Raw genomic sequence first — 12,259 nt, 5'->3', positions numbered from 1 at the left:
CGTTGGCTCAGTGTCTGCCTTCGGCTCAGATCAAGATGTCAGGGTCCTGGGATGGAGCCCCGCAGTGGGCTCCCTGCTCCATGGGCTGCCTGCTTCTCCCTCTCCCTCTGCCTACACCCCCCACTCATGTCATGCTCATGCTCTCTCTCTCTCAAGTGAATGGATGGGATCTTTAAAAAGAAATAAAATAGATTCCTGGGACACCTGGTGGACTCATTTGACTGTGCAGCTGGCTTGGTTTCTGCTCAGGTCATGATCTCATGTGTTATGACATCGAGCCCCATGCCTAGCTCCATGCGCAGGGTGGAGCCCACTTAGGACTCTCTCCCTCTGCCCCCGCTACTCAAAAAATAAATAAAAATTTGAAATACTCTGATTCTTTAAAAAAAATGCCCTGATTCCTTAGAATGTATTATGTTGGCAGTGGAAGTGACGTGATGTTTCCATGATCTATTTGATTGAAGATCAGTTTTTACCAGTGAATTTACATTTTACAGCAATTTTTACTTGTGAGCTTAAAGATGCAGTTGACAAATTGATATTTCGGAAGGCACTACGAAGGACGTAAAAGCCATGACAGTCTGTGCTTCTGGATGACCAGCTACCAGTTAACATTTAATTGGAGTATATATACAAGAGGGAATGAAAAGCTAGGAAAATACTTGAAATCTTTCCCTATCAGATGTTCCCTCCTAAGCTTCAATGTTCCTCTTTCAACAAAAGAAATATCTTAGGAGAATATTTATGCCTGGACCAGGAGTTAGAGGAGTCTGGGATTTTTTTTCTGAAATCGAGTAAATTGTATTTTCTTTTTAAATGACTTTGTGAATTTCCAAGACTCTCGAAATATCTTTGTATCTCTTCCAATTTGCTGTCATTTCACCTGAAATCCAGTTGGAATGCTTTTATTTCAGCTTTATCCCATTACTGGTTTTCTAATCTAATAGTTCATGGTGACCAAACTTAATTTGAGACATGGTTCCTAGGACATTGGGACCTAATGCCGGATGCTGGAAGTCCACATTGTGCTCTGTCCCAAAAGAGCATCTATTAGGGCCTCACTCTGGGCTATGTGGAGCCACCTGAGTGTGGTGTGGATGTTGGAGAATTGAGAAGACATCACTGCAGACCCTAACCCTGTTACACCTGAGAGAGAAAAGTTGTGAGAGGGGTGCCTGGAGGGTTCATTCAGAGCACGTGGCACTTGATCTTGGGGTTATGAATTTGAACCCCAGGTTGCTTGTACAGATTACTAAAAAAATAAAAGAAAAAAAAGAAGAGCTGTGAGAATATTTATTATTGCCCCTACATAATGCACAACTCTTATTATTGAGATCTTAATCTCTGTCTCAAGCCTTTTTTTTTTAATTTTTATTTATTTATGATAGTCACAGAGAGAGAGAGAGAGAGGCAGAGACACAGGCAGAGGGAGAAGCAGGCTCCATGCACCGGGAGCCCGACGTGGGATTCGATCCCGGGTCTCCAGGATCGCGCCCTGGGCCAAAGGCAGGCGCCAAACCGCTGCGCCACCCAGGGTTCCCACAAGCCTTTTCTTTCCTTTGAGAATATGTCTTTTTTTATATATCTGCAGTGGTATTAAATTGTCATCCTTAGGATATGTTTATTGGTAAGCTATGAACAATGTGATTATTAATAAAGTGATCTCGAATTCCCCCATTAAAAAAAGAGTCCTAACAGAATATGAATAGTTGTATGCCAACAAATTAGGTAACTAAGATGAAATGGACAAATTCTTGGAAACACAAACTACCAAAATGGATTCAAGAAGGAATAGAAAATCTCAACAGACCTTTCATGAGTAAAGAGATTGAATCGTTGCTGTGATCTGAATGTTTGTGTTCCCCTAAAATTCATATGTCAAAATCCTGACCGGCACCGCCCCCCAAAAAAGAAAAGATGGGATTCGGAGGTTGGGCATTTGGGAAGTGATTGGGATGGGATCCATGAATGGCATTAGTGCCTCTTGGCACCAGGGAGCTTGCTTGCCCCTTCCATCATGCCCCTTCCATACCACGAGAAGTCTGCCGCCAGGAACAGAGGTCTCACATGACCATGCTCATACTGTGGTCTCAGATTTCTAGCTTCCAGAACAAATTTCTATTGTTTATAAGCCACTCATCTGCGGCTTTTTGTTAAAGCAGCTCAGATAGACCACAGAAATCAGTGATCAAAAACATCCTAACAGACCAGTCTTGGACTAGATGGCTTCATTTAAAGAATTAACACCAATCCTTCCTAAACTCATTCCAATTATAGAAGAGGAGGAAATACTTCCTAATCCACTCTAGGAAGCCTGTCTTTACCTTATTCCATGAGCATCACCTTGATACCAGAGCAAGACAAAGACATTACAAGAAAACTAGACCAATATCCCTTTTGAGTGTAGATCCAAAAAATTCTTGACAGAAAAAGCATTTCACAAAATCCAACACCCTTTCATGATAGAGCACTCAGAAATCTGGGAATAGAAGGTAACTTTCTCAACATGTTAAAGAGCATTTATGAAAAACCCATGACTAACATTGTACTTAATGACTTTCTCCCTAAGATCAGGAATAAGGTAAGGATGCGCACTTTTACCACTTCTATTCAACATTGTACTGGAAGTTCTAGCCACAGCAATGAGACCCTAAGTAAATAAATAAATAATTTGGCATATATATATATATATATATATATATATATATATTCGAAAGAAAGAGGTGAAACGATCTCTTTGCAGATGGCATGATCTTATATGTAGAAAATCCTAAGGAATCCACAAAAAACTGTTAAAGGTAATAAATGTATTCAGCAAAGTAGCAGGATACAAGATCAACATGCAAAATTAGTTGTTTGTAGACACTAGCAAAGAACAATTTGAAATGAAACTAAGAAAACAATTCTATTTAAAATAGCACCAAAAAGAGCAAAAATACTTAGGAATGAATTTAGCCAAGGAGGTACAAGCTTCTCAGCTGAAAATAACAAAACATTCCTGAAAGAAACTAAGGATGATCTAATTAGATAATTAAATAGCAGCTTTGTTTATCATAGCCAAGGGCTGGAAACTATCCAAATGCCCATCAACAGCAGAACGGATAAATCGGAGCGATATAAAACCCAGCCATAATGTCAGAGAGAGCTTGCAAGAAATTCAATCACATAAAATGTGAAATTGTGTCATTATGGGATTAAGAACATGAATGGGGAAGCCTATTGGGCCACCCAAAACTGTTCTGATCCTGGCTGGGGTTTGGCGCCATCGGGAGGCAGGTGTTGCTCTGGCATCAAGATCCCGGCTTCCATGGTGGGGACTTCCAGGACAGGGGCAGTAATCCGGAATCTCCCAGATAGTTGGGACTTTTAATGACTTGATCTGGGGATATTGGGTGTGGAGAATACGGGGCAGACCCTCCCTCCATCTGGCTTCCTGATGGAAGGAATATGTGCCTCGACTCCTGGCTTTCCCCTCCCTTCCATGAGCTCGTGTCGAAAGTAAAAACCTCAGTCCGCCTCTGTTGGAGACTGGAGGCTGCACAGAGGAGGAAGGGCAATGACCAGTTGGGTTACGTCTGACTTTCAGCTGCTTCAGGTCTAATTGTGTGATCAGGTTGTGTTTCCTGTTTATACTCCTGTGCTATCAGTTTCTGGAGTGTTGTGCAGCAGTGAAAATAATGAACTAGAGATACACACACCAGCTCGGCTGATTCTTTCTTAGCCTTGTATTGTGAAAATATAACACACAGCCAGGTGCACAAACATAAACGTACAACTTAATACATTATTATAACACCAGTGTAACCCTCACCCAAGGCAAGAAAGAAAACATTGCCGGAACTCCAGAAAGCTCCTTGTACCTTGTCCCAATCATGACTCCACTTCCTTCCTAGAGGTAACCATCATCCTGAGTTTTTTTTAAAGATTTTATTTTTTTATTTATTCAAGAGAGAGAGAGAGAGAGAGAGAGAGAGAGGAGACAGTGGGAGAAGCAGGCTCCACGAAGGGAGCCCGACACAGCACTCGATCCTGGGACTCCAGGATCACACCCTGAGCCAATGGCAGGCACTAAACCGCTGAGCCACCCAGGGTTCCCCAATCCTGACTTTTATGTTACTCTTTTTTTTTTTTTAGTTTTGCTCCTGTTTTAATCACCTACTATTGTGTAATAATTCTTCATTGTTGTCTTTTTCTCCTCTTCCTTCTATTGCCTTAAAAAAACACTGAAGTATAATTGACATAAAAGCTGTACGTCTTTAATGTATGCAACCCATTGAGTTTGAGGACTAGTATACTTGTGAAACCATCACCATAATCTGTGCCGTAAAGTTTCCTCTTGCCATCACCATCATCATCATCATCATCATCATCATCATCATCATTGTGTGTGTTGACAACTTAACATAAGATCTACCCTCTGAGCAAATTTTAGGTGTATAATACAGTACTGTCAGCTATACTCTAGGATTTTTTGAAAATATTTTATTTATTTATTCATGAGAGGCACAGAGAGAGAGGCAGAGACACAGGCAGAGGGAGAAGCGGGCTCCCTGCAGGGAGCCCGATGAGGGACTCAATCCCAGGACCCTGGGATCTCAACCACTGAGCCACCCAGGCGTCCCTAATATCTTACATAACTAAAACTGTATCCTTTAAACATCATCTCCCCATTTCCCCCCTCCCCCCAGGCCCTGGCAACCACTGTTCTACTCTCTGCTTCTATGAGTTTGACTATTTCAGATCAACATATGAGGTCAGATAGTAATTGTCTTTCTGTATGTGGCTTATTTTACTTAGAATAATGTCCTCCAGATCCACCCGTGCTGTTGTACATGGCAAAATTTCCATCTTTTTTTGGCAGAGATTGTGCTGAAACTTCTTGAGCCCAACACACTTTCTCTACTTGCAGATTGATCTGTGAGAGGGTTGGGAGTGTGGTGTCTAAATGTGGTGTCCCTTCCGATTGGATGGGGGCCCCCAAATGTGGGGTGATAATCAGATGGAAGCTGGTGCCGGGGATGGTGAAAAGAATTCACCTGAAGCAGAACAAAAGAAATAGGAGTTTATGTATATACTGTAAGGGAGCTTTTGGGCAGGACAGCAAAGGAGACGCTGCCTGCAACAAGCCAGTGGGTAGTGGTTGTTTTTAAAAGGGGAAGGTGGGGCAGCCCAGGTGGCTCAGTGGTTTAGTGCCACCTTCAGCCCAGGGCCTGATCCTGGAGACCTGGGATCAAGTCCTGGGTCTGGCTCCCTACATGGAGCCTGCTTCTCCCTTTGCCTGTGTCTCTGCCTCCCTTTCTGTGTGTGTGTCTCTCATGAATAAATAAATAAAATCTTTAAAAATTTTGTTAAAAAAATTAAGGGGGAATGTGAGGAAGTATGGTGACATGGAATTCTTCCTTTTTTGGTAACTGCCTGGTTGTGAGTACCCCACTGGATAGTTAGGGCCCATGGATATATCTTGACATGGGTCAAGATGGGCCTGTCTGTTCAGCTAGGTGGTTTCTGTGGACTTTAATTAATTAATTCACTACTATTATTTTCTCCCAAGATTTTTAAAAACATTTTATTTATGTATTCATGAGACATTCAGAGAGAGAGGCAGAGACACAGGCAGAGGGAGAAGCAGACTCCCTATAGAGAGCCTGACGCAGGACTTAATCCCAGAACCCCAGGATTACATCCTGAGCCGAAGGTAGACGCTCAAACACTGAGCCACCAGGTGCCCCTCTTCCAAGTTTTTATTTAAATTCAGGATAGTTGCTATATAGTATAGCATTGGTTTTAGGAGTAGAATTTAGTGATTCATTACTTACATATAACACCCACCCAGTGTTCATCACAAGTGCCCTCCTTAAGGCCCATCACCCATTTAGCCCACCCCCTGACCCACCTTCCCTCCAGCAACCCTCAGTTTCTTGTCTATAGTTAAGAGTCTCCTTTGGTTTGCTCTTTCTACATCCCATTGCTCAAGCCTGTTTGCCTAAAAGTGGCCTCTACAGGGAGTGCATTCCAAGTTTACACAGCTTTCACAACCTTTTTTTCTAAAGTAGGCCCCATGCCTAATGTGGAGCCCAGTGAGGGGCTTGAACTCATGACCCTGAGATCAAGCCATGACTGAGATCGAGAGTAGGACGCTTTACCGACTGAGCCACTCAGGTGCCCCTTAGACAGCTTTCAAATCTCCCGTAGCTTTCACTTTCTGCTGGGCTCTTGGATCTCCCCGGCTCATGTACGTAATTTCCTAGTCAACTAAGGATGAGTGAAATCTTATTTTGACCTTTTAGGACTGTTAAATATCTGGGTGGCTCACTGCTCATCTAACCCATGATCACAAAGTTATTCAAACTCTGGGTTTTCCCATTTGTTTCCTATCAAATTCTCCACTTTCATCCAATAAAACCTTGACTTTTGCTCCCTTCCCCCAATTAAGACCACCACATGTGATACCACAACTGCCTAATTAAAGGGATGAGAGATTGAGAGTGGCCCTGGGCAAGAAGGCTGCAGACTCCTCTGTTTGTAACTGAAGTCCTAATAGTTTGTTGTCTACCTTTGGTTGCTTTTCAGAACCCTGCAATAGTTCGGGCAATATTTTTGATAATATTGTCTAGTTTTGTACTTGATTTTTGTGGACAGGATTTGTCAACCTCTTCATCATACTGGGGATTCCACATACATCACCTTTATTTTTAAAGGATATTTTCACTGAGTCTATAGAGTTCTAGGTTGGAAATGATTTTCTTTTAGCACTTTGCATGATTTTCTTGTTTTCTGGCTTCTTCTGTTTCTGTGCAGAATTCAGCTGTTCATTTTAGTGTTATTTCCCCTTCTTTTTTCATCTGGCTCCTATTAAGATTTTCTCTTTGTCTTTGTATTTTATTTTTAAAAATATTTTATTTATTCATTCATGAAAGACAGAGGTAGAGAGAGAGGCAGAGACACAGGCAGAGGGAGAAGCAGGCTCCATGCAGGGAGCCGGACTTGGGACTCAATCCCAGGACTCCAGGATCACACCCTGGTCTGAAGGCAGCGCTAAACAGCTGAGCCACCTGGGCTGCTCTTTGTTTTTTTTTTTTTAATTTTTTTTCTTTAATTTTTAAATTTATTTATGATAGGCACACAGTGAGAGAGAGAGAGGCAAAGACACAGGCAGAGGGAGAAGCAGGCTCCATGCACCGGGAGCCCGACGTGGGATTCGATCCCGGGTCTCCAGGGTCGCGCCCTGGGCCAAAGGCAGGCGCCAAACCGCTGCGCCACCCAGGGATCCCCTCTGTCTTTGTATTTTAGCAGTCTTAGTTCAATGTGCCTAGATATCATATTCTTTGTATTTATCTTGCTTGACCTTCACTGACCTTTCTTGTATCTGTGACTTGATATCTTTCATTAATTTGAAAAATTTGAATTCTTTTTAAAAATTTATTTATTTTATTTATTTATTTATTTATTTTTATTTTATTTATTTTTAAGAGATTTTACTTATTTATTCATGAGAGACACACACAGAGAGAGGCACAGACACAGGCAGAGGGAGAAAAGCAGGCTCCATGCAGGGAGCCTGACATGGGAATCGATTCCATGTCTCCAGGATCATACCCTAGGCCGAACGTGGCACTAAACTGCTGAGCCACCCAGGCTGCCCTCTTTTTAAAAATTTAAATTCAATTAATTAACATTTAATGTATTATTTTCAGAGGTTGAAAAATCTGAATTCTAATATTGATGCTGCTCCATTATCTTCCTCTTCTTCTGTAACTCCATTTACATGTATATTAGACTTCTTAATCATGTCCTACATGCCTTTTATACTGTTCAGTTTTTCCAAAATCAATTCTCTGTGTTTCAGTTTAGATATTTTCTTTTGGCCAGTCATCCATTGACTTTTTAAAATATTTATTTATTTTAGAGAGAGAGTGTGAGCAAGGGGAAGGACCTGAGAGAGAGAGCAAGGGAAGGACAGGGAGAGAGATAATCCTCAGGCAGACACCTCACTGAGCACTGAGCCAACACAGGGTCAATCCCAGGGCCCTGAGATCACAACCTGAACTGAAATCAAAAGCTGTACACTCAACGAACTGAGCCACCCAGGCGCCCCAAACCATTGGCTTCAAATTAAAATATTGGCATTTTCAGTTCTAGGATGCCCACTTAATTTTTTTATCATCCAACTCTCTGTGAAAATCTCCTTCTTCTCTATTTTTCTGAACATATTAGTGATAGTTATTTTAAAGCCATTTTTCTGCTCATTCTAATACCTGGGTCACTCTAAGTCTGCTTCTCTTGGTTATCTGTTTTTCCTCTTGGTTATCTGGTCGTGTGGTCTTGTCAGTTCTCATGGCTAGTAATTTTAATTGAGTCTCAAACATGTATAAAAATACTATAGATGCTCAAAATGAACTTATATTTCACCAGAAAGGATTAAGCATTTTTTTCTCCTAGGTAGATAGAATTTGGGGGCTGATCACCATACTCTAATTAAGACTGGTCCATGTTGATGCCAGGTTGCAGTCTACTTCTGGTTCACTAGGGCTTGCAATTGACAGCCTTAGTGGGTCTAGTGGGTATGGATCTTTGACTACACAGTACTGACAAGACTGTAGGAATTTCTACTCGGATACTTTTTTTTTAAAGTTTTATTTTTTTAAAAAATTTTATTTATTCATTCATGAGAAACACACAGAGAGAGAGAGAGAGGCAGAGACACAGGCAGAGGGAGAAGTAAGCTCCATGCAGGGAGTCCTATATTGAGACTCGATCCCGGGAATCCAGGATCACACCCTGGGCCAAAGGCAGGCGCTAAACCACTGAGCCACCCAGGGATTCCCAATAAAAAAGTTTTATTTTTTATTTTAAAAAATTGTATTTATTCATTTGAGAGAGAGAGAGAGAGAGGGAGAGAGAGCGTATAAGTGGCAGGATGGGCAAAGGGAGAAGCAGGCTCTGCTATTTAAAAAAAAATTAGCCATTTTACAGTATACAATTCAGTGGCATTTAGTATACTCATAATGTTGTGCAATAATTACCACTCTCTACTTCCAGAATTTCTTCATTACTCTAAACGGAAACCTTATATCCATTAAGCAGTTACTTTCCATCCTTTCACCTGCCCCCCAGCTCCTAGCAACCACTAATCTGCTTTCTATCTCTATGGATTTATCTGTTCCGGATATTCATTTAAATGGAACCATATACTATGTGGCCCTTTGTGTCTGGTTTCTTTCACATGATGTTTTCAAAATCCATCTATATTGTAGCATATATCAATACTCTACTCTTTTTATGGCTGAAGAACACTCCATTGTATGGATATACTACATATTGCTTATCATTCATCAGTAATTGACATTTGAGGTATTTTTACCTTTTGGCTATTGTAAGTAGTGCTGCTATGAATATTCTTATACAAGTTTTTGTTTGAGTATCTATTTCCAATTATTTTCAGTATATACCTAGGAGTGAAATTTGGGGGCCATATGGTAATTCTGTGTTCAACTTATTGAGAAACTGCCAAACTGTCTTCCTTTAGTGGTTGCACTATTTAATATGCCTACCAGCAATGCATGAGGGTTCCAGTTGATCCTTATCCTAGCTAACATTTGTTATTGTCTTTTTGAAAAATTTGATTTCTTTTTTTAAATAAGCTCTACTCCCAACATGGGGCTTGAACTCACAACCACAGGATCAAGGGTCCCACACTCCCCTGACTGAGCCAGCCAGGCACCCCTAAACAACCAAATTTTTAAAAAGATTTTATTTATTTATTCATGAGTGACACAGAGAAAGAGAGAGGCAGAGACATAGGCAGAGGGAGAAGCAGACTCCCCTCAAGAAGCCTGATTCGAGACTGGTTCCTAGACCCCGGGATCAAGCCCTGAGCCAAAAGCAGACGCTCAACTGCTGAGCCACCCAGGTGTTCCACAACCTAATTTTAAATGGAGGAAAAAGTCTGAATAGACATTTCTCCAAAGAACCTACAAATGTCCAATAAACACATGAAAAGATGCTCCAAATAACTAGACATCAGAGAAATGTAATCGAAAACCAGAATCAGATACTGCTGGAGTCCAGCTCCAGCTGTGGTGGGTCTCTTGAAGGAAAGGACAGTGTTGGTGAGTGAGGAGATGCACACACACAGTCAGGGTGCATACATCTCCTCTGGATCATTTCAGAGGGGCTTTATTTCTATCATTTTACATTGCCTTGTTTTTCCAGTTAGTAGGTAATTACATTTTACGTTTTATCGCAAGCATCTTAGATCATTCTAAACCTCTTTTTCATACGAAATGTTTTTCCTTTCAGCTTCTACTGCTATAATTAACACGACCTTTATTGATTTCTTGAGAAAGCAGTGAATGCGACACAAAAGACAAAGGTGCTAGACAGAGCGTGACCTACTCTAGTGGAAGAACAAGTCTATGGTACTATGGTTACATGAAATGGGTTAGTATAGTCTAGAGGTTATATGCAGAAGTGTTTAACTTTCTTTCGTCAGTTTACAATACCTACAACCTACCATAACCTATTTTATTAAATATTTGTTCCATTGGTTAATTAACTTCATCTCCTTGTCTTGACGCTTAAGAGGTGCCTGAAGGACTTCTTCCGTGACAGCTTTAACTGGGCTAGGTTCCCAGATCTCTTTTAACCTTAAGTAATTAAAAAACTCAGCATTTCTCATAGTAGAGAAATTACAGAGCCCGGGGCATTGGGTTTTATTCTAAGAAGCCTGTTAGAGATTTTGATTATTTTTAGACTCCATATTTTTTATGAAAATTCCCCGATAATATTATAATGATGCTGAAGATGGCCCAAAACAAAGTGAAAGGAACCAGTGGGAGCCAGCTGTGGCTTCTCCTGATTTTTCAGGATTAGCCCTTTTGCCTGGATTTTGTCAAACAGCATGAGTCGCTTGGCTCGCATCAAGATACCACTTCATATCCATCGAGATGCCTATATTTTAAAAGACGATAACAGAAATACCTGGCTGGCTCAATCAGTGGCCTCACATTGGGTATAGAGATTACTTAAAATACTAAAAAAAAATTAGGTCATTTTCTTTTTTTTAAAGTGAATTGTAATAGTTCTTTATATTCTGCATAGTAGACCCTTATTAGATATATGATTTGCAAGATGATCCACCATCCTGTTGATTGTATTTTCATTTTTTATGATGTCCCTTGAAGCAGAAAAATTTTTAATTTTGATGATGTTTAGTTTATCTATATTTCTTTTTGCTTGTACCTATGGTGTCATATCTATGAAACCATCATCCAATCCAAGATCATGATTTTACACTTTTGTTTTCTTCTAAGAGTTTTACAGTTTTGCCCCTTAAATTTTTGGTCCAAAATCAATTAGGATTTAATTTTTGTGCATGGTATGAGGTAGGGGTCCAAGTTCATTCTTTTGTATGTGGATATTCAGTTACCCCAGTACTATTTGTTGAAAGATAGTTCTTTCCTCATTGAATTGTCTTGACATCCTTGTTGAAAATCAATTGACCATAAATATGATGGTTTATTTCTGGATTCTCAATTCTGTTCCAATTGATCTTCATGTCTGTCCTTATGCCAGTACCAAACAGTCTTGATTACTGTACCTAGTCCTCTAACTTTGTTCTTTTTCTTTATTTAAAAAGATTTTATTCATTTATTCATGAGAGACGGGGTGGGGCAGAGAGAGAGAGAGAGAGAGACAGGCAGAAGGAGAAGCAGCAGACTCCACGCAAGGAGCCTGACACAGGACTTGACCCTGAGACCCCAGGATCACGCCCCGGGCGGAAGGCAGGTGCCAAACTGCCGAGCCACCCAGGGATCCCCACTTTGTTCTTTTTCAAGATTGTTTTGGATATTCTCAGTTTCTTTATTTACCATATGAATTTTTAAAAACCTTTTACTTATTTATTCATGAGAAACAGAGAGAGACGCAGACACAGGCAGAGGGAGAAACAGGCTCCATGCAGGGAGCCCAATGTGGGACTCGATCCCAGAACCCCAGGATCATGACCTGAGCCTTGCTGGATAAAGGATTCTTGGCTGCAGGTTCTTCTCATTTAGGACCCTGACTATATCCTGCCAGCCCTTTCTGGCCTGCCAGGTCTCTGGGGAGAGGTCTGCTGTTAATCTAATATTTCTCCCTATAAAAGTTAGAGATTTATTGTCTGTAGCTGCTTTAAGGATCTTCTCTTTATCTTTGGAATTTTCAAGCTTCACTATTAAATGTCAAGGTGTTGAGCGGTTTTTATTGATTTTAGGGGGGG

The sequence above is a fragment of the Canis lupus genome, chromosome X, assembly GCF_048164855.1.
Source record: "Canis lupus baileyi chromosome X, mCanLup2.hap1, whole genome shotgun sequence".
Lineage (NCBI taxonomy): Eukaryota > Metazoa > Chordata > Mammalia > Carnivora > Canidae > Canis > Canis lupus.
The sequence above is the reverse complement of the archived record's forward strand: the minus strand, read 5'-3'. Positions refer to the sequence as shown.